The following is a 6,057-nucleotide window of genomic DNA, read 5'->3' on the forward strand; positions in this document are numbered from 1 at the left end:
TTTGCAGAGGGCTGTAGAGATGCACGGGTGTCTACAATGGAGATTTGTGGATGTTATGGAGGGCTGCGGCAGTTCAAGGATTTTATTGTTGTAGAGGATAGCTTCAATACCCCAGGCGAGCTCATGTGGAGTGATATATATACGCAAAACTACTTTGGGAGCTCAGGAAGAGGATGGACTCCAAAGACCACTTTCCTTTCACTCACTTGTAAAAGCCTTTCTGCACTTTGTTGGTCACACTGCTACCCTTTTCTTTTCTAAATGCCGAAAGTGACATTTTCCTGCCGTTTTGTCGGCGCGGCCGTGATTCCTTTCATCCCCGCTGGGACACAGAGCAGTGCCCAGCGGGGATGAAAGGAATCAGAGAGAAAATGACAGCCGGCCGAGCGCTGCGGGACGAGCGCTGTGAGCGGCCGGTGTCTTTCCTCCCACACCGCTCGGCCGCCTATCACAGTGCAGCAGAGCGGTGTGGGGGCGGAGACAGCCAGCGCTGTCACAGGAGGCTGGGCTCTCCTCTTGCAGCCTCCTATGGCAGTGTGTGTCAGAGAGGAGAACGGGTACAAGCACTCAACAGGTCAGGAGCCCTGCCTAGTTTTATACAGGCAAAAGGTTGTCTTTAAGCCTAAGGCTTCCTTTCTTCCCAGGGTGGTTTTTTTCTTCCACCTTCACCTGGACATTGTTCTTTGCGCTCGCTCTCCTGCTCAAAAGGGATTCTAGGGAAATCTCTCGCCACTCTCTGAATGTGATTTGCACTGTTTCAGTCACAGCTTCTTTTAGACAATCAGATTCACTCTTTGTCATTCCTGAAATCTCTCAAAGGGGCCATCCTGCCTCTGATTCCATTATTGCCAGGTGTACTAGACAAATCATCATCTCTGCCTTTAGTCTAAAGGATAAGGTTCCACCCTTCCCTGAAAAGGAATACTCAAACTGTTAGGCCTCATCTGTTGCCAGTTCCAAGTGTACGGTACCTCAAGCTACTCTCTCAGCCTATCAAGCTCTCTTTTGACCTGTTGTTACCTGGACCTGTTAGCATGTCTTTGCTGTGCTGCACACCTCTTTGTTGTACTGCTTTTGGATGCATTATGGCTCCTGAATGAAATCATGTGTCCTGTAATGTACAATTAAGAAAACAGGATTTTGTACTTAACTGTCAACTTGTTCTTAACTATTTTCTTGGAGTACATTACAGGACACATGCCCCTCCCTCTGTTCTTATGATTCACTCCTTGTTGCTTGCTAGGACTGGGAAAGGTTATATTAGGGCTGTCTTCACAGAAAATAGGATTTCTTACTTACCTGTAAAATGCTTTTCTTAAAGTACATTATAGGACACAGGTCCCTCCCCTCTGTTTTTATGATTCACTCCTTATTGCTTGCTGGGAGAGGTTATATTAGGCCTGTCCTCCAGTTTATTATTACCACAAGAAGTCTGAGAAGAATTTGAAAGCTTATAGGGTTTTGGGCAAATTTTAGCTCCTGCAAAACTGTGTACTCCCTTCTCTGCCTCTTAATTTTGTAAATGTCAGAGGGTTTCCGGTATGATGGAGGCACCTGCTCCACTCAGTGCTGTACAGCTTATTTGCACCCCCATTGCTAAAAGTGTTGATTTGCATTCAGAGAATGTTACCTGATCTTCAGCCTCTTCAGAATGAATATGTCTTGTGGGATATAGGGATCCCATGCTCGAGTTTCCAGGGTTACACACATTCCACAGCGATTAAAAGGTGCCACACTTTATACCCTGGATTTTTATTTCATTTTCTAGTTCAGAATATACACTGTCTACAAAACGTCATTCGACCTTTAGTGTATGTATTGCCAAATGGTTTGAGTAGAGTAGGGAAGGGTTAAAACCCCCTGTCATTTTATTTTTAGCTGTCTGTGTACTATTGGGGAAAATTCTGTTTCTAGAGGTGCAACAGGAAGTTAGAGTTAAGGTGCCCATACACCTGCCGATTATCGTACGATAATCGCGGGTGATCCCGCGATTGTACAATAATCGGCAGGTGTATGGGCACCCTGAGACCGCATCTACTGTACATCGTACGATTTTCGTCGGGTTGGTAGTGTGCTCGGAAGGCGAAAGCCTCATGGGGCGGTGTGCGCAAGCGCACACTGCCAGCTCAGCATTGCAATCATCGGCAAGCCCTCCCCTCGGCGGGGAGGGCTTGCGATGATCGCAAGTACGATCTGCCTGTCCAAGATGGGCAGAGCGTACGAAATTTTAATGACCTTACAATCATCACACAATGAAAGTCGTGCGATGGTTGCAAGGTGTATGGGCAGCTTAACTCTACCGAAGTAAAGAAAGTTCCCTTCTTGAACAGTTGCCCCTGAAACAGGTGTGCTCATTAGAAGATTTCCCCTTACCTCTTGTTCTGGCAAACACTACAACATTTGACAAAGGGTCTAATCCTCCCCTTCTCTATGCCTAGAAGTGCATTTCAGGATATAGGTACATTCTGACTGTCCTGTAAGTAGTCCCTCCCTCTGTCCTATTCTCTATAATAAAGGAAGGGTAGGGTTAATGTAATAGTAGCCACATCAGGTATGCAGGTCTGGGAATAAAAGCAAAGAGAGATGTTTTTACGTTTAACACTCCATCATCTAACAAAACTGAAATATTACTATTCTGTGGGCTGGTCTGTTTTGCATCTTGAGCTATTGCAACTTTTACATGAAAGTCATTTTTGACATGACAATCATGTTCTGACTTGCTTGTGCTTCCATATTAAAGTGGATCTTTACACATATCATAAAAATAACAACAAAAGCACCTTTAGAAATGTTTAGTAATGACAAATCTACAAACAGATACTTAAAGATAATTGCCGGATTTTTTTTTTTTGTTGCATACATTTTTCTTTTCTTCCCCATTCTTTTAACAGTGGCCATTTTAACTAAGGGAAGGTTAATATAGCTCCCTTCACTTCCTGGAACTCTGGCACCCTGAGAGCTCATGAGATTACAGATGCGATTTCCCAGCAATGCTCTGCTGATGTAACCTTCCCAGGAAGCAATGATTGGGCACGACTACATCATTTGTGCCAGAAAGTGGATAAAATGTGTAAGTAAAATAAAAATATGTTTGTTTAGCTAATGAATGTAAGATGATTTCATATCAGCAAGCTGTATGCTGATGTGATTTTTAGGCAAAGGGGGTAAAGGACCACTTTAAGAGTAATGTATTTGATCTACACATTTATAAATGCTCCCTCTTCTGGAGGTAACGCACACAAACACTATAAAAAACATCTATAGCATAGTTAAGGAATTACAACAAGGAGAAAGAATACTTATTTCAATAAATTCAAATTTATGTTATGTTTGCTACATCAGCAATGTGTCAAAAAGTAACATTTGGGAAAGGTAAGTTAATCTGTAATAAAATATTTTGGTTTAATAGGAGTCCCACAATCTACTTCTGCAAGATGTTGATCTGGGGCAGAGAAATGAAACTGGTTATTTGCTGTAACAAAAACAATTAAATTCCAGTGGAAATAAATAGTATATATCATGGTCCAGCACCACAATCTCAAACTTGAAACTACAATAAAAAACAAAAATAAACAAAGAAGGAAATGGTATAAGGGAATGATATAAAAAATACTTTACTGAGACACACGATGCAAATTAATGAATGCTGACCCCCATCCTTAACGTTTCCCACGGTGTTATTAAAATACTGTTACCCCCGTCTCCAAACTGTGGTGTCTAGTTATATAAGAAATTCAGCAAAAATATCAGCAAAGATATACATCCGAGATAGGCAACCTCGGTACTCCAGCTGTGGTGAAACTACAATTCCCAACATGCTTTTCTGCCTCTGAGAATTATGCCTGTGACCAGAGTCTTTCAGTGCCTCATGGGACTTGTAGTTCAACAACAGCTGGCATGCCAAGGTTGCCTACACCTGCTGTATATTGTTTGCCACAAGGGCAACAAATCTGATAGTTTTATCTGCAAATGCACAAAGGGGACAATTGCCACAGCTATTTATGTCACATATAGTGCCTTTTCCTAACCAGCAGTCTTTCTTTAGATGGGACAAAGTCTGACCAGACTAAACAGTCCTTTACACTTTTGGCTTGTTGAGCTGTAATAAAGGGCCTGGGTCCTACCATCTCCACCACCTGAGGATTAGTGGCTAGGATATACCAGGGATGCAAAAGACTCACTGCTCCAATTCCACCAGACTGCAGATCAATATAGGACATCAGGTGCAGGCTGCAGTGTGCTCCCACTCCCAAACAATAGCTCTCCAATCAGCCGCACAAAACCGAGGTCCATAAAAATCCAACTTTATTGTTGTAAATTCCGTGGAAAGTTCAAAATACAAGATATACACCACCATAGTACCTCTCACACTCCAACGCCCCCTCAAGCGTTTCATCCCCTGGGCTAAATCATAGAGGCGATTAATTAAGCCCAGGTGGTGAAACGCATGAGGGGCGTTGGAAAGAGAGAGATACCATGGTGGTGTATACCTTGTATATTGAACTTTGCATGCAATTTACAACAATAAAGTTGGATTGTTATGGACCTCTGTTTCGTGCGGCTGATTGGAGAGATAGGATATACCAGTGGTTATGTAACATCCTTTATGGATCAGTGGGATCCATAAGCTGTAATCTTGTGTACATAGAATCTTTTCTTCAGGCAATCTTTTCAGCACTTCTTTGGACAAACTCTATCATGTTTACATTTAATGCTCTAAATGTATTCGTTCTGAATAGGGAATAATAACCCCTCTAAGTTTTTGCACTATATCCTCCAAAGCATTGAGATATCCCTCTGCAGTGGAGCAGTTCCTATGAATGTGAAGAAACTGTCCTTGTGGGATATCCCTGACAGTAGGCAGCAGATGATGGCTGGTGGCATGGAAGAGGGTGTTCCCAGTGGTAGATTTGTGATTGGCACCAGTGCACAACTTTACACCCTGCAACCCTATCGTCAAATCTAAGAATGTTATTTGATCAGTATCCACTTTGAATGTCAACTAAATACTCTTTGTATTTGAGTTTAGTTCTTTCATAAAATTCACCAATTCATTGTTTGTGCCCCTTCATACCCCCAACACATCATCAGTGTAGCGCACCCAGAGGGCGACATGCCATCCAGACCCACGGATGTAACACACACAGAGGGCGTCTCCTCCAAAACCACAAGGGTAGGGGATTGCATTCAATAATGTGCATTGTGTGTCTCAGTAAATTTTTTATACCATCTCCTTTACAAGTTTACTTCTTTGTTTTTGTGGTTATTTGCTGGAGGCTACAGAACAGTGTATGACCTATGTTGGTAAACGTTATCCTGCAAACAGAATAATCTCTTGCATGATGGATAAGAAAGCACTTGCTATAAGTATTCTTTAAAGGTCTGAAAAATCAAGAGTTTGTACAATCTTGCATATACTCTTTGCTTATAGTTAAAGTGAACATTTGTTTTCGTTATGGCCAATAACAATGCAACAGAGGGGGCTTTGTAATATTCATATAGGGCATCCTATGAATCCTTAAAAAAATGAAATAGTGTTAGCACAACCTCACTCACATTTCCAAGCTGACAGTTTTCGTCTTTTGACAATTAAAAAAATCTCTACAAACCTTAAGAGTACACAGAGCCTAGTGAACTGTGTATTGTAATGCATCCTGATTGCTGTCTATGCCCCTCTCTATGTATTCAGGAATGGTAGATACATTTGTATAATGTTTAGTGTTAACACATTCTTCACTCGTGTCAGTTTAGTCCACTGCATTTGGCTCCACTGCTAGTGACATCATTTGCATGTACTCAGCTAAAACGTTATGTGCCCCTTGTTATTGGATGGGGGTGCAGAAAGGAAAAGTGCTCCACTAGAAAACCCAGGCACTAGGCACTGTGTACTTAAGATTTGTAGATTACTGGTTCTCTCTAATAAATTTCAGGCACTATTTTACCCTGTGATGAGAACAATATGCCCTAATGAAGAGAAAAGCAAAGCAGCATTGCTGCCAACTGGCATTGGCAAAAAAACAAAACCTTTTGTGTTTCTTTGGTACATTGTACCTCAAC

Source organism: Nanorana parkeri, unplaced genomic scaffold (assembly GCF_000935625.1).
Source record: "Nanorana parkeri isolate BGI_ZX_2015 unplaced genomic scaffold, ASM93562v1 scaffold406, whole genome shotgun sequence".
Lineage (NCBI taxonomy): Eukaryota > Metazoa > Chordata > Amphibia > Anura > Dicroglossidae > Nanorana > Nanorana parkeri.